The 25,344-nt window shown below is 40.6% G+C and overlaps 1 pseudogene; it reads left to right on the forward strand.

Annotated features, from left to right (window-relative positions):
• Positions 1-25,127, forward strand: part of LOC132654879 (baculoviral IAP repeat-containing protein 1a-like) — a 50,728-nt pseudogene extending 25,601 nt beyond the window's left edge.
• The last annotated feature ends 217 nt before the right edge of the window (positions 25,128-25,344 follow it).

Here is a 25,344-nt window from a genome sequence, read left to right on the forward strand (position 1 = left end):
ACTGTGACAGGGAGACAGCAGGGAGGAAATTCTGAGTCAGTTCCAGCTTGATTCCTCTCTATCCTTAAAGCAACATGCTCTGTGTATTCAGAAATAGGTCTGTAGTTCTTATTTTGTGAGACAGATCTCTCACTAAACCTGGTGCTGGCCAATGAGACTTACTGGCTGGTTATTGAGCCCCTACGGTCTTCCTGTCTCTCCTTCTCTGGCACTAAGATTACACTGTCCCTATTGCCTTGCTGTTACACAGGTGCTGGAGATCTGAGCCCAGTCCCCATGTTTGCCCAACAAGCATTAAAATTTTATTTAACTGTGTGATATCTATGTTTTTAATCTTAATGTGAATTTCATGTAGTTGACATACTCAGTTCTTGTGGGTTTGTTTCTGACAGTTTGACAAGAATTGAAATGGTTAAAAATTATTGTTATCTAAATTCTTAATTGTACATTTTGTTTAGTATGTTTTAATGTCCTTTGTTGTTCTTTTTCCATGACTCTATAGTTTTCTCATATTTTAATCTGTGAATTTTTATTTATTTTTTACCTTGTTCACTTAGGTAAAGTGTATTTGTGTGTGCACTGTGTGTTCTACATAGGGCCAAAGGGAGACAGCGAATCTCCTTTCCTTTATGTCAAACTCTTGTTCCCTTGAAGCAGGGTCTCTCTCTGAACCTGCTAGCATCCAGCAAGCCCTAGTTGTCCCCTTGCCTCTGCACCCACAATATAGCATTCTGGAAGCTGAGGCTAAAAGATGGCTGTGAGTTCAAGATCAGCGTGGATTATACTATAAAACCCCATCTCTAAAACCCTATCTGCCCTTTTGCTGCAGGCAGTAGTGCTGTGTCACTATTTTTTATTCTTTAAGATTATTTTAGCTGGTTTCACAGACTGGCACTGACTCTGGTCTCACCCCAACACATTCTCCGAATATCCTCATCATTACTTTACAAACCACATGCATTGTTATTGGAACCCACTGACTGAAGGTTATACAGGATGCAAGACTGACAGAGTCACTGAAAATGTTCACTTTCTGTTTCATTCCTGGTCCTGAATCTTCATGTTCTCCATAAAGCTAATACACACACTTAACTGCATGGAACCATTTCATGACTTTTATCTTCTTTGCATAGTTGAGTATTTCTTCAAAACCTGAAGTCCTCTGCAGAAGTGATTCCAGCCCCTGAGAGCCACCATGCACTTCTGGAAACCATGGTAATGAGCCCCGCCTCTTCTCTGACTCAGCAACACATGATTGTGGGGTTGAGCTGTGATTGTCAACTGTAAATGTATCATAATTAGATAGAGTCCACGAGAATCTAAGAAGCAACTGTTACAGGATAGCTATAGATGGGGCTTCACAGTGAACAGTGAGCCCTCCTCCCAGAAGAAGCAGATGCTTGAGACCCTTTTAGACTTCAACTTGATTAAAACACAGACTAAACACATTTCATCTGCCCTTTTGCTGCAGGCAGTAGGCTTGACTTTCTGCTAGAACTTTTGAAACTTAAAGTCACGTGTCATTTTCCTTAGTTGGACTTTTCCTTGAGACAGATTTTCAGTTTGTAGCATAGGCTGATCTTGATGTTTGTGTGGAGCCAAACCTGACCTGGAACTTGTGATCTCTGCCTCAGCCTTAAAAATGCTATGGTTCCAACTGTCTGCACTCAAGCCCAGCTGATTTGACTTTTGATGTTGTTTCTTGTATTGAAACCAAGACCCCTTTTGTGCTACACAATAACTCTGGACTGAGACATATTTCTGGCCCGTGAATGTGCTTTATAAACAAAGCCAAATGCCAAGTAATAAATCAGGAAATCTATTTTTGCAACAGAAGACACAACTGTCAATCCAATGGTTGTTTGGTAGGTGTGCTATGATTGCTCCCCACAAAGCAAAAGCAAATCTGGGAATCATGGTTCATTTCTACAATATAGCATTCTGGAAGCTGAGGCTAAAAGATGGCTGTGAGTTCAAGATCAGCCTGGATTATACTATAAAACCCCATCTCTAAAAACAAATAAAGCAAAAAAACCTGACAGCAAACAAATCAGAAAAAATGAAGAAAAAAGGGTGAAAACTGAAAAGATAATCAACTCTGGGTTGATGTGATATGTGTACGATATTTGCGAATTTGAAAATGACGTTGCAAGGTCAGGAAATGTTGTTCAGTTGGTAGAATACATGCCACAAACAGAGTGAAGTCTAGAAGACTTTGGGTTCTCAATGATAACATGTCTCACTATCTTGCAAATTTCAATTTAATAAAGGATTTCTCTTTCAAAGGAAATCATAACTGAAAGCAATCACAAGGACCCAGTTCATCCCACCGAGGCTGGTAGGAACATGAAAGCACATGGGATTCTGTGTATTTGTATATTGGACAGGAAAGCATATTTCTAATTATCTGGAAAGCTCCTAGAGGAGAACACTGAGGTAAAGGGAGCTGTGGGTGAGAGAGTCAGTGTTCCTGTGGCATCTTGAGAGTGAATGCAGGACTACAGACAACTGTCCTCATGCCAGATCCAAACCAGCTAGTGTTAAAGGCATCGTGCAGCAGGTTGGTCTCCTGAGATCCTAAAGGGAAATTAGGGTGCCAGGATATCCAAGTCCCTGTCAAATGAGAGGCCTTAGACATAGTACCCCACATTCTGCTGCTATAGAAAGATGAGAGGGTCTTAGGGTATGGAGGGGGTCATGGGAAGGAGAGGAGAGTCCTAATCCACCCTTAGCAGACAAGCAAAGCAATCAGAGAGATGTGAAGGTACAGCTTCCTCTGCCTCCCTTCTCTCCACAGGCTTGGCTCTGAGGGAAGCCCAGTGGTTTCAAGAGGCAAAGAGTCTGAGTGAGCAGCTGCGAGGCGCCTACACCAAAACCACTTTCTGCCACATGAATTTGCCAGAGGTGTGCTCCAGCCAAGGCACTGACCACTTGCTTGGCTGTGATGTGTCCATAGTTTCAAAGCACATCAGCAGGCCAATGCAAGGTGCCCTGACAATCCCCAAGGTCTTCACCAATCTCAGCTCTGTCATGTGTGTGGAGGGGGAACTTGGCAGTGGGAAGACAACCTTCCTGAAGAAAATAGCTTTTCTTTGGGCATCAGGGTGCTGTCCCCTGTTGAACAGGTTCCAGCTGGTCTTCTACCTCTCCCTTAGTTCCACCAGACCAGATCAGGGTCTGGCAAGCATCATCTGTGCCCAACTTCTAGAGGCAGGAGGCTGTGTTAGTGAAGCATGCCTGAGCAGCATTATCCAGCAGTTAAAAAACCAGGCGTTGTTCCTGTTGGATGACTATAATGGGGTAGACTTGCTCCCCCAAGTGCTAGAGACACTGATTACCAAAAACTACTTGTCACTAACCTGCTTATTGATCACTTTCCATACAAACAAGGCCAGGTCCATCCGTCCATACCTGGATACAATTCTAGAGATCAAAGAGTTTCCTTTCTATAATACAGTCTCTGTATTAAGGAAGGTCTTCTCAGAGAGTATAACACGTCTGCAAGAGTTTATGGTTTATTTTGGACAGAATGAGGATTTACAGGGAATTCACAAAACTCCTCTCTTCATGGCAGCACTCTGTTCTGACTGGTTTCAAAATCCTTCTGACCAGCACTTTCATGATGTGGCAGTTTTCAAGTCCTATTTGAAGTACCTGTCCTTAAAGTACAAAGCTGCAGCTGAGGCCCTCAAGGCCACTGTGTCCTCATGTGGGCAGCTGGCCTTGAGGGGTCGTTTTTCTTCATGCTTTGAGTTCAACAATGATGACCTCACAGAGGCCAGAGTGGATGAAGATGAAGACCTGACCACCTGCTTGATGAGCAAATTCACCCCCCAGAGGCTGAGACCAGTCTACCGGTTTTTAAATCCTCTCTTCAAAGAATTTCTTGTTGCCATGAGGCTGACTGAACTCTGGGTTCAGACAGACAGGAAGACCAAGATCTGGGAATTCATTATTTGAGACAAATTAACACGTCCTTGAAGGCTCTGGCCACCTACAACAACTTTTTGAAGTATGTCTCCAGCTATCCTTCATCAAAGGCAGGGCCAGAAGTTGTGTCTCATTTGCTTCAGTTGGTGGATGAGAAAGAGTCACTGAAGAATATGTCTGAAGAAGAGGATTATGTAAAGCACAGAGTAGAACCTTCCTTGATAACACAGTCAATTAAAAAAAAATGTGACAGTTTTCTCCTGAAGCTTTTTCTTTGATTTTTTCAGAAAATTTATTGGGCATTGCTCTAAACTTTGCTTATGAAAGCAACACAGTTTCTGCATGTTCTCCATTGATTTTACAATTCCTTTGAGGGAGAACATTGGCTTTAAATGTATTGAATTTCCATTACTTTAGGGACCACCCAGAAAGCCTGTTACTGTTGGCAAGTATTAAAGTCTTCATAAATGGAAAGAAAATGTCACCTAATGTAGGTTACTCAGTCATGAAAAAGTGTTATGAAACACTACAGCCACCAACTCTAGATGAGGACTATGCATCTGCCTTTGAACATATGAAGGAATGGGCAGAAATTTTAGATAAAAATGAAGAGAATTAATACAGTATTTTGAATATCCAATGCAGCCATCTACCCAAAATAAATTCTGGGTATTGGAAACTGTCACCCAAGTCACACAACATCCCTAGGTTGGAAGTTGCAGTGGCCAACATGGGCCCTGCAGAGCAAGCACTGCTCTGGGTCCTAATGGAAGTCTTCTCAGCTTCACAGAATATTGAGCTCTGCTTGTCCAACAGCAGTGGCTTTCTTGAAAGAATCCGCCGGGCTCTGGAGCTGAATAAGACCTCTGTCACCAAATGCTCTGTGTGCAGGCTGGAGCTCAGCACAGCAGAACAGGAGCTGCTTCTCACCCTGCCTGCCCTGCAGTCTCTTGAGGTCTCAGGGACAAACCAGTTACCAGGTATCCCTGAGTGTGCTTTCACAAGCATTCTGGCTGACTCTGTGGTTTCTCATTCTTAGTGTTAGCTGAGTAAACTTCTCAGGCACATGCCATGAATGTGCCATGATAGGAGCGATCTGAATACTCTCACTGTTTGGGGCAGTGTATAAGGCCCAGAATCCTAGAATGGGTTTCAAGTAACTCAGACGACACTAGGAAAATATTGCCACCTTCGTTTCATCTCTCAATGTCCTCAGAAGGTTGCTTGAGTAGCTTGTTGTTGGTAAATGGGGCATTGTGTGTCAGATGATGCTGGAGAACCTTCTGCACTCTCGCTGCCCAGAGGAGGAAATGGCTTCTCCACAGAAGACATTTAATCTGCATAAATAATAATTACGTCTTCTTCTAAGCACTGTTTGATAGTTTTCAGGATAGACTTTATAATGATGTCTTTTAAAATATATTTATTTCAGTGTGTGTGTGTGTGTGTGTGTGTGTGTGTGTGTGTGTGTGTTCCTGTGCCTGTGCCCCCCAGAGGTAAGAAGAGAGTGTCAGATCCTTTGGAGCTGTGGTTACAGGTTGTTTCAGCTGCCTAATGTGGGTGATGGGAACCTAACTGTGGTCCTCTGCTGAACAGCAGGAGCTCTTAGTTGCCGAGCCATCTTTTCAGCTCCTAGACTTTACTATCTTTCATTCAGTTCATTTCTCAGTTTTTATACCATGGCAAATATTTAATTTTTAAATTTTTTTATTTTTAGTAGCAGCACTTTGATTTTTTTTAGCAGCCTGCTATATGCTCAAGTATTCTTTGCTCTGTCTGTATTGTCCTTTTTCTTTTTGTCTTTTAACTTTTTTTAACGATATTTTTGTTTTTTTAATAATTTATTTAATTTTTATTTTATGTGCATTTGGTGTGGTGATGTCAGATCCCTTGAAATTGAAAACCAGATCCCTTGAAAAACAGTTGTGAACTGCCATATGGGTGTTGGGAATTGAACCCTGGTCCTTTGGAAGACCAGACAACACTCTTAACCACTGAGCCATCTCTCCAGCCCTGTCCTTTTTCTTTTTAAGAATTACTTTTGAGACTATAAAATATATCATGTCCTTTTTTCCTATCTTCCATCCAAGCCTTTCCATATACCCCTCCTTGCTCTCTTTCAGATTCATGGCACGTTTTTAAATTTAGTTGTTGATATTGATATTGACATATATACATACATGTGTGTATATATATTTCTAATATACTTGTATACTAATTATGTGTATACATTTCTCAATACTTAAATACTTGCTCAGTCTGAATACTACTACTTGTATATATGACTTAAGGGCTAACCATTTGTTAGTACATAACCAACTGGCATGCTCTTCCCTGGGAAGACTGGTTTTCCCATCATTAGCATCCCTTAGGTTTTTATAGTTCTTTATGTAGGGTTGAGGCCTCATGAGCTTTCAATATTTCTTTTTCCTTTTTATTTCTTTTTTCCTTCCTTCTTTTTCTCTCTCTGTTTATTTTGTTTGCCTGTTTTATTGTTTTTACTTACATTTATTTCATTATATTTTTGACAATGTCATACATGAGTGCTGTATTCACATACTTTCTATGCCATGCTCTCTTCCCTCCAACACCTACTGTTGTTCCCCAGTTCCCTGTCAACCTATTCTCCATATCTGTATATATAAACACATATATAAATACAAACTGCTGAGTCTATTAGTGTTTATTGTATATGTATGTGCTCAGGCCTGACCGCTTGGGATTGGATAACCTGCTGGGCATTGTCTGTGGAGAAGCTGAGTCCCCTCTCAGCGTCCACTAAGCACACATAGCTCTTCATCTAGGGGTGGAACTACCCATATTGTTTTTAACTGGTGTTGTCATTGTATAGGCCTTGCTTAGGCAACCACATTGTTGAGATTTTATGGGTGTAGCTTTCTGGTCATTTGTATAGAACTCACTATCTCATAGCAGATATTCTGATTCTCTGGCTCTTACAAGCTTCCTGTCCCCTCTCCTACCATGTTCCCTGAGCCTTGGGTATAAGAGCAGTCTTATATATATCAATTGGGATGGGCTCCACATGGTTGCTTGTTCCCTAGGTTTTGTCCAGTTGTGGACTTCTGTGGTTTATAGTCTCTGTCTTCTATAAAAAAGAAGCTTCTTTGACAGGTGGTGGTGGCATACACCTTTAATCCCAACACTTGGGAGGCAGAGGCAGACAGTGTTCTGTGAGTCTGAGACAGTCTGGTCTACAGAGTAAGTTCCAGGAGAGCCAGGGCTATGCATTGAAACCCTGTCTCCAAAAACCATACACACACACACACACACACACACACACACACACACACACAGGGAAAAGAAAAAGAAAAAGAAAGAAGAAGCTTCTTTGATTTCTTTGCTGCAGATCGACAGCTACACTTGTCTGTGGATATAAGGACAAGTATTCAGAATGCAGGTAGAAATTACACTTGTTTAGCAATTGGCAAGTGTAGGCTGTCTTTCAGGGTCCATGACCTTACCAGCCACAGGAAGTTAGCTAGGTTTATGGTAGCAGGCATGAATTTCCTATTCCTGAGCAGCCTTTTTATTTTATTGGGTAGGTGTTGGTTACCTCCAAGATACAAAAAGCCATTAATATACCATAGGATATATCCATGCTGGTCATTGTTATGGTTCATAGGCTTTGTGGCTGGTTAGGATGGTGAATTGCTTTTCTCCCTTGACAGCTTTCATAGCACCTTTAGGTACTGTGAGTTAGTCTTTTTTGTTTGTTTTGTTTGTCTTAATCAGTGGTGAAAGAATGGTCTCAGAACTGTTTGTCTCAATTGGCCATTTAAGTTTAATAGTAAAAGACTGGTTAGTGATAACAATGCATCGTAAAACCTTCAGAAGAAAAGAAGAATGTTTCCTGGACCTTTGTGTGTATGTGTCAGTTTTAAGTTATTAGTTTTCAAAATCAGTACTTTTTAATGGACACAACTTGACCAAAAATCTGTCACAGAATTTTGAGACCGATTAAAACAAGTTTAATGAGAAGGGAGAGAGAGAGAGAGAGAGAGAGAGAGAGAGAGAGAGAGAGAGAGAGAGAGAGAGTCTTTAGGGAAGAGGCTTCCAAGGTCAGTTCTAGATTCTTTCACATCTTGAGCTTGAAATATGTCATGTCTTGAGTAATAGGATCTTGTCATCAAATTCTGTGAGGCAACCAAGGGAAACAGCAAAAGCCTATGTTATATTGGAGGGGGGTGTCTCCTGACCACAATGCGAAGAGAAATTTTTATACCTTGCACTTGGACTTTAATTTTTTCATGGCATTTTCACCTCCAGTGGCATAACTTCACTTCAGTTATGTTTATATGTACACCTATACTTACATATATTATATGTGCATTTTTAGGTAAACATTAAATATGACTTTTTCCTGGTTTTTAAAAATGTGCCTCCTGCTCTTGGTTCTGGTGTTTAGGTAGTGTCTTTGCTTGCGCAGGTTAGATTTAAACTCACTATGTACTGGATAGTTCTGCTTCTACATATCTCATCCTTGAAAAAAAATTTAGTGTGATGAAAAATATTCACTCACAGATTCCAGAAGAGCTGGTTGACTCTCATGCAACAGGTAGACAAAGCAGGGTAAGAATGTAGCTTAGCTGGTAGAATGTTGATATGCCATAAACATGCATTCTATAACATAAACATTCATAAGATCTTGGGTTGAATTCCCAGCACTGTGCAAACTGAGCAAGGTTGTTCATGTTTGTATTCTCAATACATGGTAGGTGGTGGCAGAAGAAATTCATGGGCAGCTTCGGCTACATACTAAATTTAAGGTCAGACTGGGAACTTGAGATTCTGTCTCAAAATAAGAGAAATGAGAAAAATGTAGATGGAGGGATAGATGGAAGGGAGTGTAAAAAAATGGAAAGTGAGAAATAATGTAATTTTATTTTAATCTCAAAACAATTTAAAAATTAAAGATAAGAGATATAGGATAAAAATATAGCTCAAAGTAGATCAATGATAGTTCAAGAATGAAACCATAACAGGTAATCTTTTAGATCTTAGATTTGAAAATGGATCCTTAACTATGACATAGAACACAAAAGAAAAAATATGCCTTTGAACTAAGAAAACAACCAGCAGGTAACGATTACCCTAAGTTTACAGTAGTGGAATGAATACCTTGGCATTAACTAAATGCTTTTTTATTGAACAGAAGGCAGAAACACACACACACACACACACATACACACACACACATACACACACAGACACAAGTGACATTGGACAAATCAATCAGGTGTATTTATATATTTGGGAATATATGTATACACACATATGTGTGTGTAAAACAATTATATTTTTCTCCCTTCCGCTTCTTTGCTTCAACCTCTTTGATGAACTCCCCTTGCTCTCAATCGAATTTATGACCTTTTTCTTTAGATGTTTTATACACACATACACACACACACACACACACACACACACTCACACACACACACATACACACATATGCAACCTGGTCAGTCCATACAATGTTGCACACACACACACATATGTATATATATTTGCATCCATATCAGTCCATATGATGTCACACACACACAGAGTGATGACCATTTGTCATTGTATAACCATTTGGTGTGCTCTTCCCTGGGAAGAGTATTAATCCCAATCTCAGCAGTCCTTAGTTGCCTGACGTTCTTCCTTCTGGCTGAGGCTTCGTGAGCGTCAGCCTGTCCACGTTAGCATGTCCATTGGTGTGAATCTTGTTCAGGTCATGTTTAGGAAACCTTCTTAGTGAGACTTCATGGGTGTAGATTCTCTGACATTTCCAGAAGACAGAACCTCAGTAAATCTTGGCATTCCTCTGGCTCTTAGAATCTTTCCCATCCTTTTCCCCACAGTGATCTCTGAGCCTTAGGCCAACCAGTCATGTTGTAGATGTGTCAGTTGGGACTAGGCATCACAATTCTTAATTTTGATCAGTTTTGGTTTTCTGTAATAGTCTTCCTCTGTTGCAAAGAGAAGTTTCTTTGATGAGGGTAGGGATAGTCTGTGGGCACAAGGACAGATATGGAGAATGTAGTTAGGGATTATGCTGGTTTAGTACAGTAGTTGAGTACAGTGGAGGTTGTTCTTCAACATCCAAGCTTTGCAAGCCCTGAGAACTTGGCTAGGTTTCCAGTACCAGTCATATCTTCCCTCTTGTTGAGTGGAACTTATGTCCAATTAGAGATGGTTGGTTACCATTAAGGTATAAACGCCACCATTACACTGTTAGAGGTATTGTGTCATGCTGGTCATTGCTGTGGTTCATAGATATCATAGCTGTGAAGAATTGGTTGCTTCCCTCCATTGGAAGCTTGCATGCTGCCTTCGGGTACAACAAGAGCTAGTCCTCAGGGAGGAGGCTCTCAGGTCAGTTCCAGCTCACATCTTAAGGTCCTGTGCCTGAAGTGCATGGTCTCTTCAGCAATAGACATATATCTTCCACCTCTGGAAGGCAAACAATGCCATCAGAAATAGTCTTTAATGTTTTGGGAGCTTCTTAGACAATCCTGACTGACAACACAAAAAGAGGGCTTCTCATGCCTGGTGTCAGGATTTTTGTTACATAACCTAGGGATTTTGGGTGGAGCATTGTCAGCACAGATGAGAAATTTTCATTTAAATTATGTATATTTGTATGATATTTATATATGTATGTATAGATTTATATATTACTTAAATGTATCATAGGTATATTTAAGTAGATATAGTAGTTAATAGTCCCTCCATCCTCCTTCTCTATTTGTCTCCTTCCTCTCCTCTGTGTTTAAAGTCCCCTGTTTTTCGTATTTACTCTTTTACATTGCTTGAACCCTGCGATTTCCCCTCTGTTGCTATTTCTCTCTCTATTGCTCTCCTCACAATGGCCTTTCCCCCCTGTTTTATGCTGCTACTCCAGATTATGTACTCATATCTGAGATTTTGAGCCAGGAACCTCAGGTGACAGTTGTCTTTCTAGGTTTGGATTGCCTCACTTGTTTAGTTGGACCAAGGGCCTGTCAATCTTGTTTATTTTCTCAAAAAAGCCACAATTCTTATTTGTTGATTCCTGGTGTTGTTTTATTTTAGTTCATTAATTTCCACTTTGAGTTTTACTATTTCTTGCCATTAACTGGATCTGGGTTTGGTTTCGTTTCATTTTTCCAAATGTTTGAGTTGTACCATTAAGTCATTGATCTGTACTTTATCTGTTTTTTTTTTTTTAATGTAGTACTTAGAGCTATAAAATTGTCATGTAGGATTATTTTTAATGTGTCTCCAGGTTTTTGTGTTGTGTTGTATTTATTTAGTTATAGTTAATCTCTTTCTTTTCTGTCTTGATTTTCTCTTTGACCCATTCATCATTCAGTAATGTGTTTAATCTCCATAGTATGTGTATTTGCTAGAGATGTGTTGATTTTAAGTTTTATATATTATATTATGACCATACTGGATACATTGAGTTATTTAAATCTTTCAGAATTTGTACAGATTTGTTTTGTGTCCCAGAATATGATCTATTTTAGAGAAGCTTGTATGTGTAGCTTAGTAGACTGTATGTTCTTTGGTGTTTGGGTGAAATATTCTATAGGCATCTGTTAAGTTCATTTCATAGATGATGTCATGTAAAGTTGATGTTTCTATGCTTATTTTTTATTCTATTGGCGAAACAAGGGTATTGAAATCAGCTAATTCCAATGCGTTGGTGTTAGTGTGTGTCTCTAATTCCAGTAGTACACTTTTTATACAATTGGATGCATCAGAATTTGGCGCATATATGTTTACAATAATAATGTGTTTTGGTTAGCTGTTTTCTGATTAGAGTGAAGTATTTTTCCTCATTTCCTCTACATCATTTTTGTTTAAAGTATATTTTCAGATATTAGCATAACAATGCTTCTTGACTTTTAGTGTCACTTAATTGGAGTATTTTGTGTATCCTTTACTCTATATAAGTGCCTATCTTTATTTTTTTAATATTCATAGAAGCTTTTTTCTTTTTTAATAATAATTTTTATTTTTATATTAATCACAGGTTATTTACTTTGTATCCCAGCTGTAGCCCCATCCCTCATTCCCTCCCAATCCTGCCGTCCCTTCCTCATCTTCTCCCTGCCCCTTTCCAAGTCCACTGATAGGGCACTGATAGGGGAGGACCTAATCCCCTTCCATCTGCCCCTAGCTTATTAGGTCTCTTCAGGAATGGCTGCAGTGTCCTCTTCTGTGACCTAGCAAGTCTGCTCCTCCCTTCGGGGGGGGGGGGATGAAAAGCCAGCCATTGAGTTCATGTCAGAAATAGTTCCTCTTCCCCTTACTAGGCTACACATTTGGATACTGAGCTACCTTGGGCTATATCTGAGGAGGGGTTCTAGGCTATTTCCATACATGGTTCTTGGCTGGAGAAATAGTCTCATAAAAGACCCCTGTCCCCTGATGTATTTGGTCCTTGTGGAGCTCCTGTCCTCTCAGACAATTAGGAATAGTGATTCCTCAAGATCCAGCTATACCACTCCTAGGCATATATCCAAAAGATGCTCAAGTACAAAACAAGGACATTTGCTCAACCATGTTTGTAGCAGCTTTATTTGTAAGAGCCAGAACCTGGAAACAACCTAGATGTCCCTCAGTTGAGGAATGGATAGAGAAATTGTGGGACTTTTACACAATGGAATACTACTCAGCAATTAAAAATGAGGAAATCATGAAATTTGCAGGCAAATGGTGGGACCTAGAAATGAGTGAGGTATCCTGAGTGAGGTATCCCAAAAGTAGAAACACACACATGGTATATATTCACTTATATAGACCTATAAGATACGATAAACATACTGAAATCTATATACCTAAAGAAGATAAACAAAAAAGGGGAACCAGAGTAAGTTGATGAATCCTTACTTAGAAAGACAAATGGGATGGACATTGGATGTAGGAGAAAACAAGAAACAGGACAGGAAACTATCACAGAGGGGCTCTGAAAGACTATCTAGCAGTGTATCAAAGCAGATGCTGAGACTCATAACCAAACCTTGGGCAGAGTGCAGGGAATCATAAGAGAGAAGGGGGAGTTAGTAAGTGCCTATCTTTAAATCTAAGATAGTTGCTCATAGACAACAGATAGATGAATATATTATTATTATTATTATTATTATTATTATTATTATTATTATTATTATGTTTCTAGAGACAGGGTTTCTTTGTTTGGCCTTGGTTATCTTGGAACCTGCTCTGTAGAACAGGCTAGCCTCATTCACAGAGATCCATCTGCCTCTGCCTCCTCAGTGCTGGAATTAAAGGTTGTGCTACTACTGCCTGACATGATTTTATTTCTTGATTCATTCAGCCAGCCTGAATCATTTGATTGGAGAATTGGGACCATTAATATTTGAAGGTATTATTGAAGTGCATATGTTGGTTGTAGTGATGTGTTGTTGATTTCTGGTGTTGTTTGTGCTCTCAGTGCTACTTTTTACTTTAGTAATCATACCTTCAAATTTCTTCATCTCTTAGCTCAGTTCACCCCTCTCTTCAGTCTGAAATAATGTCTCCCTTAATTTCTTTAGGCTAGTTTTTTGGATATAGTTTTCATAGGCTATTTATATCATAGAATTTTCCCCTCAATCAAGTATGGTAGATAGTTTTACTATCAGTATTAATCTAGATTGTCTGTTGTGGTTTTTTAGGATTTGATATGCAGTGACACAGACTTTTCTGGCATTCAGTGTTTCCATTGAGAAATCAGCTATTGTTCTGATGGGTGTTCCTGTATGTGTGACCTGTGTTTCTTCTCCTGATGTTTTCAATTTTTTTGTATACTTAATGTTTTCATTAAAGTATGCCATGAAGCAGAGTGCAGGGAATCTTATTAAAGAAGGGTGAGGAAGACCTGGAGAAGTCAGGAGCTCCACAAGACAGCAATAGAACCATAAATTCTGAACACAGGGGTCTTTTCTGAGACTAATACTCCAACCAAGGACCACTTATGGAGATAACCTAGAACCTCTGCACAGATGTAGCCTATGGCAGCTCAATCTCCAAGTGGGTTCCCTAGTAAAGAGAAAAGGGACTGTCTCTGACATGAACTCAGTGGCTGGCTCTCTGATCACCTTCTCCTGAGAGGGTGCAGCCTTGCCAGGCAACAGAGGAAGACAATGCAGCCAGTCCTGATGAGACCTGATAGGCTAGGGTCAGATGGAAGGGAAGGAGGACCTCCCCTATCAGTGGGCTGGGAGATGGGCATGGAAGGAGAAGAGGGAGGGATGGTTAGATTGGGAGGGGATAAAGGAGGGGCTATAGCTGGGATGCAAAGTAAATAAATTTTAATAAATAAAAAGAAAAGAAACAACAATACCTGAAAGGTTAAAAAAGACATCAGCATTATTGTGTAGTTAGTAATTAAATTATTGAAATTAAAACAAAATATGCCATGAAGAGTTTCTTTTCAGGCTTTTTCTATTTGGTGTTCCCTGTGCTTCCTGTATCTTCTGTATGGGTATGTCTTTTATTAATCTGGGCAAGTTTTCTTCTATGATGTTGTTGGAGAGCTGGTCTATGTCATTGACCTGGGCTTTTTCTCCCTCATCTATTTCTCAAATTCGAAAGTTTGCTCTTTTCTTGGTGTCCCACATTTCCTGTATGTTTCTTTGCTGTGTTTCCCCCCATATTCTTTGCTAATTTTATGTACTTTATCTTCAAGTCACTCCTCATACTGAATCAACAGCTTGATTCATTATACTTGTAAGTCTGTCCTTTGAGTTTTTTAGTTCAGTTATTGGGTTTTTCAATTTTATATATGTTTATCTTGAGTCCTACTCAGTGTTTCTATATTTATCGAATTTTATTTTCAAATCCTGGATTTTCTTTGTCATTTAATCAGTTTTATGATTGTGAGGGTTGGATTGGACCTACAAGTTGGATATGGCTCAAGTGGACACTGGAGCCTGAGCTGATATGCAAGATGTGCATTTTAGTCCAAGCTTGTGGGGGTTGGGGAAGGTGGGAGGTGGGGAGCATCAAGAAAACTCACCCAGCTAGACCCTGGAGAAGATTGTGTAGGATGTGTCTGAAGGTTGGGGGTGGAAAGGAAGGCAGGGTGGATTTTAAAAGAATTCTACAGTTTGGCAGTGACACAGCAGAGGTGGCTGGACTAGGCCTAGGTACTGGATGTGGGATCCAAACTAGATCTAGGCGGTTTGGGGATGGATGAGAGAGGATGGTTGGAGAGTTACCTGGACAGACTTTGGTAGAGGATGCACAGGATCAGGTTGGTGGAGAGGTTCTGAGTTACATTTTTATGTAAGTTGGAGTTAAGAATTAAACTATAATCTTTTGCATGTGCAAAACCAGTTGTTTCCCATGCTTTTTTTTGGTTGGGGAAAATTTTATATATTTTGTGAGTCTAGAGACCAGCACAGGGCTTCTCCTATAGTCTATAATCATCAGATGGCAGTATCTTCATGGCTGTGCTTCCTACGCAGATGTTAGGAAGTCTGAGAAATTTCATTCTGAAAGCATGAAAATGGCTAAAGATGACAGCGTAGTTTAGAACTTCCACTGGGGAACTTGAGTGATGGGAACTATGTGCTGCTTTCCAGATCAACTCTTTGCTGACTTGGACAAGTTCCTGGGACTGAAAGAACTGTCTGTGAGACTAGATGGCAAAGCAGATGAGCTTTCCGTCCTTCCTAGAGAGTTCCCAAACCTCCACCACATGGAGAAGTTATCCATCCAAACTTCCACGGAGTCTGACCTCTCCAGACTAGGTAAGGATGGTGCTTGGATCTCCAGCTCATGTCTCAGCTGGAAAAGCTACTTGGCTAGTAATTGGTAGAACCATCATTAGTTAAACCTTCCCTGGGCTTCACAGTGTGAATTGTTCCCACATGGGAAGGTGTGGGAACAGTGCTCTTCCTCCTTAAGAGAGCAGAGATTTATTTGTTACCCAAGTCTAACATGTGGGGAACTGTTCTCAGCCCTTCATAACCGCTGACTCAGTCTTCACAGCCCCTGTGTAAGAGAAGGTATGATGATTATTGCTGATTGTCAGCTGGGGAAATGAGGTCAGGGATGGCTCAGGGCTAAGGAAATGTGTCTCCAAACAGAAGGTTTGACTGCATAGCCTGAGCTTTACACTCCTAACACTTCCTCTGCAAAGCAGTGTGTGGAGTCCTCTTCTTTTGCTGTCTGAGTGGCAAGTGCAGATCTGTCTACTGAGGGCGAAGGAATCTGACTGGGAGCAGTGCAGGTGTTGCAGCTCTGAAGTGAAAGGCTTCCCCTACAGGAATTGTGCTCCAACTGCCTGGAGAGTTTCCCCAGTGCAAGTGTAATAGCTCTGCTTCTGCAGGGGAGGTTTCCCCAGCAAACATTCTGCTCAGTCAACAGGGTTTCGGTGTGCTCCAGAAGATATCCTGGCAGTTCAGAGCCAAGGAATACCACCAAGCCACACCACGTAACAAATCTCGCACAAGAGATTTATTGGGAGGGAAGAGTTGGGGGGGGGTTGCTTCTTCTCAAGCAAGAAGCAGCAGAGAATTGGGTGGAACACAGAGTTTATGTAGGGTTGCATGGTGTGCGGTTGGAGGGGCAGAGCTTTCCAGGGAGGTCTAGGAGTGGAGGGATTCTGTGGCCTGATTGTCGGGACAAGATCAGGGATTGAGACAATTTTATTGCTTGTAGGCCTGGGGCCTTGTGGGTTTACAATGTACACAAAGTTTACAAAGGGAGTACATGGCTTTTGAGTTGGCTTGAATAGCCAAGAAGCAGTTAGAAACTTTTCTCCATTTCTCTTCATCCCAGCCTCCTGTTGACAGACAACTGTGCAGCCATTTTTCTAGAACATGCCATTTAGCAAAATGACAAAAGCAACATCAGATCCTTAATTTTTTTTCAGTTGACTTTTTTTTAATTAATTACACTTTATTTATTTTGTATCCCCCCATAAGCCCCTCCCTACTCCCCTCCCGATCCCACCCAGCCTGCCCTTTCTGCATGCATGCCACTCCCCAAGTCCACTAATAGGGAAGGTTCTCCTCTCTTTTCTGATCTTAGTCTATCAGTTCACATCAAAAGTGGCTGCATTGTCCTCTACTGTGGAGATCCTTAATTTTTAAAGCACTGAACACTAAGGAGATGTAAGCTAGAAACTGACATGGCAGATTTGCATGTCAAAAAGTCACTAGAGTATGGAGGCTCCTGCCTATAGTCCCAGCATTTGGAGGGGTTAGACAGGAAGACTATCACATCAAAATCAGCCTCTCTCTGTAAATGTAGTTATTTCCATGCTAGTCGGAGATACAATATGAGACCCCTTCTGAAAAGAAACAAACGGAAGAGCAAGCAAACAAAACATTTTCAAAGTTGAAGGTAAATGTGCTTAAGTCAGTCCTGTTGGCTTCAGTCCCATAGATCTGTGTGGTGAAAGGAAACATCGAGTTCTCCCAGTTTTCCCCTGACCTCCCAACATGTGCTTGGCACATGGATGATCTCCACACACCACATACACACAGACAAAATAAATATGTTTACATGTTTTTAAAGTTGTGTTTCAGAGTTCTTCTCTTTTTTTATATTACTTTGTACAGAATTCCTATTGTGTCAGTAAAGGGTGCAAACATGGAGACATCAGGATGCTGACACTCGGGGTGAAATATACTGAACAGAAATAGTTTTCTTTTTCAGTTCTCTGTTTCCAGAGGGGGTCAAGAACTTGCCCCGGGTCATCTGCTCACTAGTCAGTTGCAGAAACTGAGCATAACCCCAATGAATGTAGTCTGACTTCTAAATACTGTGCCACTTTGTCACAGAGGCACTGGGCCCCCGAGTCACAGCCTGTTAAATCAGTGTGGCTGGAACTGATGTTGAGGGTCCAATTCTGATAGAAATTCGTGGCCGTCTCTAATTTCTGAAAATATTTCATCTTTTGCAGTTAAAATGATTCAGAACTCTCCAAATCTTCATGTCTTCCATCTGAAATGTAATTTCCTGTTGAATTGTGAGTCTCTCATGGCTGTGCTTGCTTCCTGCAAGAAAATCAGAGAGATTGAGTTTTCTGTACGATGCTTTGAAACCACTTCATTTGGTAAGAACTGGACAACTTTGACTTTAGATGCTCCTGAGCACAGTCATTCAGTACTCTAGGATTAAAATGCAACTGCTATCATGGGAACTGTGAGGACACTTGATCTTCATTGAGGCTTTCACAAAAGTGAAACACATCTGTCTACAATTTAAATCTTTCATTTTCAGAGCAGTGTCTTCCACTTAGTCATAGTAATTCAACCTGAACATTATATCACCTTTCATCACATTTGAAATACTCTTTATTTCAACAGTACTCTTCTTTTTCATAGGAAACATGTCTGACCTAACTAAAATTTATTTTTTCTTTCCTAGTCACCATCTTGCCAAATTTTGTTTCTCTGAAGCTACTGAATCTTAACAACCAACACTTTCCAGATAAGGAAACATCAAGAAAGTTTGATAAGTTTGTAAAACAACATTTCTTAATTTTTTTTCATCTTCTTCTCCTCTCCCTCCTCCTAGAGTGAACCCATAACCAAGCAAGTTGTGTATAGTTGTTCCTTGACACCCATGGCAGTTGGGTCTAAAGCCTGCTGCTGCTGTAAACACTAGAAGATCCTCTATGATACAAAATGGTGCCATGTTTGCCCATGACTCCACACATCCTCCATGTACTTTAACCCATCTCTCCATTGCCTACAACACCTATCACCCTGTAAAGAAATGTTCTGCTGTGTTCTTCTGGGAATATTGAAGAGGGAGAAGAGTCTGTATGTGTTTGGTACAGACACAATGTTTAAAAATTCAGCCTGTGGTTGTGGAATGTGCCCATACTTTAGCACAATGACTCATCTATCCAATCTCCCCACAAAGCACACATATACATACATGCGTACACATACACACATTCACACACACAGAGTTGTTATCTCTACCTAAAAGAAACAAAAGGGATCAAGGAGAAACTCAGGCTCTCCTTATGCACAATAAATCTGAGAAGAACTGTGAAGATAAAGCTCTCTATCCTATATTGGCATTGTCTTGCTTTTTTTAAGAGTGTTTCCCATAAATGCTCATTGTTTGATGAGACTAGATCTCAGACTCAGCACAGAAATCTGAATACTTGCCTCCTCCTGACTGGGTCTTATGAGGCCTGAGGAGTGGCCTTTCCCTGGGCCTTTATTGTTTACATTCATTGACTTATTTCAAGTCTGTGTTGGGTGGCTGTGCATGATCCACCAAAGTATGGGTCATGCATCAACCATGCTGGTCCTTTGGAGGACACCATAGTGATATTCAGTCTCACCTCTCCCATTCCCCTTCCTCACTTGTTGATCTTCATTCATTAGTCCGGTACCATCCTTTGCCACACCTTTTGCATACTCCACAAAGCTGAGAGCCTTCCTTTTCAATAATTTCCAGGGGAAAAACACCCCCATACTTTCTAAGAATGCTTTGTCTATTATCCCTTTAAAAATGACCTGGCTTACCACAATTAAAACATCTCACATTTTGATTGTTCTTAAGACTGTTAGAAATTACTTCTGATATCAGAGCAGCATTATAAACATGAGATCCAATATCAGCCATATTTCTGGTCCATTCATCTATTGGTGCCAATCCTGCTTAAAAGGACTGCTCACACTTTTGCATTCTGAATTAGCATTTTTTTTGTTTTGGTTTTTTTGAGAAAGGATTTCTCTGAGTAGCCATGGCTATCTGGAACTCACTCTGCAGATCAGGCTGGCTTCAAACTCACAGATCCACCTGCCTCAGCCTCCTGATTGCTAGGATTAGAGACATGTACCAACACCACCTGTCTCTGAATTAGCATTTCAAAAGCCAAAAATTCAATCAAAATTTGTCTGACTTGTGAATCTGATACTATTTTATTCACAGCTGAAGTCAATCTTTGCAAAAGGGTCAATATAGACATATTTTGGTCTTTGTAGATTTTAGTAAATGACTCCAACCTCTTTCCTGATTCTTCAACTTTGTACCAAACATTTAAAGCTGCTAAGCAACAAAGTGTCATGGTGTGATTATCATATTCCAGCTACCTTTGTAACTCATCATATTGACCTTTACCTAGCAATGGATCCTGGGAAATATTAATACTTCTAGTCTCATACCATTGTTCTATAGTCCTAGCTTCCTCTTTCTACCATGTTTGCCATTGTAACTGAGAACTAGCTTCCAATATTGCTGTTGCCAAATCTTTCCAGACAAAGGATAATCCTGTTCTAAGTTGCCAATAAGTTTAAATATTTACTTCACATAGGGTGAATGCATACCAAATAAAATGATTACTTCTTTAAATCTCAAATTTAATATGCTTATAAGATTCCATTTAACTTCCTCAGAACATTAGGGGTATCTATCATCTTTTGTATAGTTGTTGTATAATCTAAGGTTGGTTTTCTAATAACCTTAAGCTGCCCCTCTTCAGTTTCATCATGCGGTGGCACAGTAAGTTCTTATCTAAATGTCTCTGACTTTGTCTGAGTGTTGTTCTCATTTTTATTTATAAGTATTTCTAATTTTTCTTCTAAGGCTTGTATCCTATCAGTCCACTTTTGATATTTTTATTTTCCCTATATCTCTAAGTTTTCTTTTTTTTCTTTGAGAGGGTACAAAAATCTACTATGGCTATTAAGGATAAAATATTAATTGCTAGGCTGGTGTAACTATAATCTGAATTATGTCAATCTCAGTCAAGTCGTTTATCTTTTCATTTACTGCTGCTGTTTTAAAGCTATCTAAAGCAGGATTATGCAGGGATCTACCACCTTGTATTATGGTATTTCCCATCTTAACTCTTTCTTGGAGAACTTCCAGGTGACTTAACAAATCTTACAGCTTCTCAGTTTGTCTGCACTGGCATAATTTCCCTGTCCATGTGGTTGTGCCATGTGTTGAAGCACTATAAATAAATAAATAAATATATATATATATATATATATATATATATATATATGTACAAATTTCAATCACTCAATTTCACCAATAAAGATGCAGGAGCAAGATGCTTGGGCAAAAAATTTAAAAAGGCTGCTGTTTGAGAGAGGCAGAGAAAGCATTTATGTGACCTTCCTCCTCAATCTATGTGACAAAGGGAAACTCTCTTTCCCAATACCATCTCTAAAACCCCTCAAAACTCAGTGTCTTACTCTTCTACTTCCCATGTGTTTCTTTATCCATCCTTCTGCCTTTTCTTACTATTTTTTTCTACATTCACTCCCTATCAACTGGTTGCTTGCTCCACCTCTTGAACTTTTGTTGACTTTATTTAATCCTGTTCAGGCAAATTCTTGGATTAAAGGTGTTTACTAAGGATGAGCCCCACCACAAGTAGAAACAGGATATTTTGATAAACAACACAAGCTCGGGGTTCACAGTGTGATCAAATATCTTGGAACACTGAACCCTTTTCTCTTCTTCTTTGAGAGGGCAGTGATGAGGAGGGCCTCTGTTAGGTGGGGCCTCCTAGAGTGCAGAATGACTAGGTCACAGCTGCTCATAATGGAACAACTACAGAGGATGGCTTGCTGTGTCTCCCATAGCACTGGCTCTGGGTTCTCTCAGGAACCTGGAGGAACTGCTTCTTCCCACTGGGGACGGGATTCACCAAGTGGCCAGACTGATTGTCCAGCAGTGTCTGCAGCTTCAGAGTCTCTGAGTTCTTGCCTTTCACCACACCTTGGATGACAACAATGTGATGGAAATTGGTGAGCTTCCCTCAGAGAAAAGGTTTCCCCTGTGTGTAAGCAGTGGTGCCCCTGGAGCTACCTGCTGTAAATGTCTAGACCTGAGAAAGGCTTCCAAAGCATTCCTCATTTGCACTATCATGCTGCTGCTTCTCATGCCCTTTTGAAAATTTAGATTTATCTTGGTCTAAGTGGGAAGTTCAGTGCTCTCCCTTTTTTTTTTTTTTTTCTTTAGAGGTGGTCACGGTAAAGGGGTAAGGGAGGGTAGGTAGAGAAGTGTTCAGGCTGTGGTTTGTATTCCCAGTGCTGGGGATTGAACTCAGTACTTCACATACACCAGAGCAGTGTTCCTCTACTGGACCACACCCCGGTAAAATCTATGTCTCCACACTTGTTGCTTCAGATACCTGGCCGTATCCCCTTTTAGTCAACTTGATACTGGCAATATGTAAACAAGTTGTAGCAAGTTGAAATATAGAGCTTCATTCGTTTTCCTGCACATGTTACTGAAACATTTGCCATCAAATCAGTGTGGCAATGAACCAGGTTAAGGCACAGAGCTTCCCCAGTGCCCGAAAGCCCAAGTTGTATCCATTCTCGAACAGCGCCCTCCACTTCCATACACAAATGACCACTGCACTGCTCTCTCTCACCATAGCTTTATTTACAGCTAGACTTTTCATATAAGGGAATTCTACACGATAAGCAATGCTTTGTCTTTTTTCACCAAAAATTGTGTTTGTACCTTATTTCAGAATAATACATATGACCATAGTGCATTGATTTCACTGCTATGCATCTGTTCATTATTTGACCACGTGTGCCCTCTGTGTGTCTATTCAATGGGCACTTGAGTTGTTTCTAGTAGCTGGTTACTGTGAAGTGCTTCTAAGAGCATTCTCATAAAATATACATGTTGGGTATTTTTGGGGATGGAATTTCTGAGATACCTTACAAATATTGATTAAACCATGTTTTTTGCTTAGATGTGGTAATGCTTGTAAGTCTACACTTGAGGAGGTTCAAGGGTTCCTTGTCTAAATAGCAAGTTCAAGGCCAGGTTGGGTCACAGGAGACTGATCACAAACAAAGAAACAGGAGCAAAAGTCTCCATGGTGTTGTGGTAGCTTTTACCTTCAACAGAGGTTGGTTGACATTCTGTCCCTAGTAAATATTGTCAATCCCTTGTAGTTTGGGTACTCTCATGATTCTCATGGGAAATAAAATCGGAAGCTTTACTGTTTGCCCTGGCCAGCGGAGCTTGTTATTCGGGGGATAGAAGAGGATCTGCTCCTGTGAAATGATGGAAGAGAGAAAAGACGAGTCCAAGCAAACAGGTGCTTGTCAAGGACTAACTTTACTGAGCAAAATAAGCTTTTATAAAGGGTTTAGGATGAGGAAGTAGGGTGGGTGAAAAGTTACAGATTCTTCTCGGCCAGGGGCCTGAAACATCTTGTGATAAGCCACGGTTCTGTGAGCATATCTCTGCTGCTGCCAAGCAGTATGTTTACCGCAGGTAAGGGAACGGGCAAGTTGAGGCAAGTTGGTGAGTTTCAACAGGTGGTCCCTGACATCTCCAAGCAGTATGTTTACCGCAGGTAAGGGAACGGGCAAGTTGAGGAAAGTTGGTGAGTTTCCACAGGTGGTCCCTGACAACTGTTGTTATAAACAATTTTTTACCAATAAATTTTACCAATAAAGACTCAGGAGCCAGATGCCAGGATGAAAACCTACTAGCTCAGAGAGGCAGAGAAAGGACCCAGCTGACATTCCTTCTCAGCTCAGGTCTGGATGGAAAAAACCCAAAAGGTTTACTAGCTCAAGTGGCAGCTCAGGAAGCAAAGGCCAAAAATCCCAAGGCTGAGGGCTTGCTAGTTCAAAGCCCCAAAGCCATGGAGCTGAGGAGCTGAAGCCCAAGCTAAAGCCAGAGCTTGAGGTAATAGCTCTTTTCTATGTCTCCACAGTGTCTTAAACACCCCTCAATTCAAAGTCCCTCCTATTCTTTAATCACTATGAGCTTGTTTATTGCTCTGCCTCTTGATCTAAGGTTAACTTTATTAAATTTGGTGTACAGAAAGCTCTTGAATTAAGGGTGTGTGTTAGGGCTGTGTAAACCACACCATAATCACCTGTTCACAATAAAAAAATATTGGACGAAAGGTGTGTGATAGGGCTTGTTATGCCCAATGGTAACTTTTGGGGGGTGGGGATCAGGCCTGCTACTCTCAGCTCAAACAAACGAGATAAGAAACAGGGTTTTACAGTACACAATTATGGGGTTCATAATGGAATCAAATATCCTGCACCACTTTAGTTGAGGAGTTGAGGAACATCTTTCAGATTGACCAACATCTGAAAGAAAAACATGAGAGGAAAAAGAAATGGTTTACCTTTCTGAGATGCACCTCAGAAGCCAGATAGATCATACTTGGCTCATGGATACTGCACTAGGGCTCAAAAATTCTAAGAAGAAAAACACATTATCTTATATCTTCAAGTTAAGTGCAAAGCACATGTAGAGTTGTAAGATCTTTTTGGTAGATCAGTGTTTTTGTTTGTTTGTTTGTTTCTTTTTTACATGTCTTGGCACTTCCTCCTGGTTTCTGTTTCCCCTTTGCAGTTTGGCAAGGTCATTCCCTATTGGCCAGGCAGCTGTTTGGTGCTTTCAAAGAATGACCTCTAAAACATCATGTTGACCATTTCCTACTTTCATTGTCATGGTTGGGAGTAGTACCAATAACTTGTCACCATTATTGACAGCCTCAGGAGTCTCATTTCATAAATGTTTTGTTTTCTAGCCAAGGTAGCAACCAGTGGAGGCTTCCAGAAACTTGAGAACTTAAATCTTTCAGTAAATCATAATATTACAGAGGAAGGATACAGACAATTCTTTGAAGTCCTCGACAACCTGCCAAACCTGCAAGAGCTGAATATCAGCAGGAATCTCTCAGAATGCATCCAAGTTCAAGCCACCACTGTCAAGGCTCTGAGCCAGTGTGTGATGAGACTGCCCAGCCTCATCTGGCTCGGGATGCGCAGCTGGCTCCTGGATGAAGAGGACATGAAAGTGATGAACGCTATGAAGGAAAGACACCCTCAGTGCAAACGCTTGACTATCTTCTGGAAATGGGTACTGCCATTCTCTCCTGTCATTCAGAAGTGAAGGATGCAGCTGAAGGCTACTGACAGTTTTAAATATCTGATTTCCTAAAACATTTTACTGTAGCTAAGCAAGGTGGTACTCCTCTGTACTTTCAGCATTTAGGAGACTGAAGTGGGAGAATCAAGAAGTTCAGAGCAGCCTGTGTTACATAGCAAGATCTTGTCTTAACTGATCAACCTGCTCTTTGATCACCTCCCCCGGAGCAGGAAGCAGCCTTACCAGGCCACAGAAGATGACAGTGCAGCCACTCCTGATGAGACCTAATAGACTAGGATCAGAAGGGAGGAGAGGGGGACTGCCCCTATCAGTGGACTTGGGGAGAAGCATGTGTGAAAAAGGGGGAGGTGGGATTAGAGGGGAGGAGGGAGGGGATTTATGGGGGATACAAAGTGATTTAAGTGTAATTAATAAAAGTTAAAAAAATAAAGGCATAACTAACCATCATATGAAATCATATTTATTAAAGGTGTAGGCTGCTGATAATTTTCTAGAAGCCTGCCTGTTCCTCACTAAACTTAGCAGCAATGATGAGCAGTGCCT

This window comes from Meriones unguiculatus, chromosome 6, assembly GCF_030254825.1.
Source record: "Meriones unguiculatus strain TT.TT164.6M chromosome 6, Bangor_MerUng_6.1, whole genome shotgun sequence".
In the NCBI taxonomy this organism is placed as follows: domain Eukaryota; kingdom Metazoa; phylum Chordata; class Mammalia; order Rodentia; family Muridae; genus Meriones; species Meriones unguiculatus.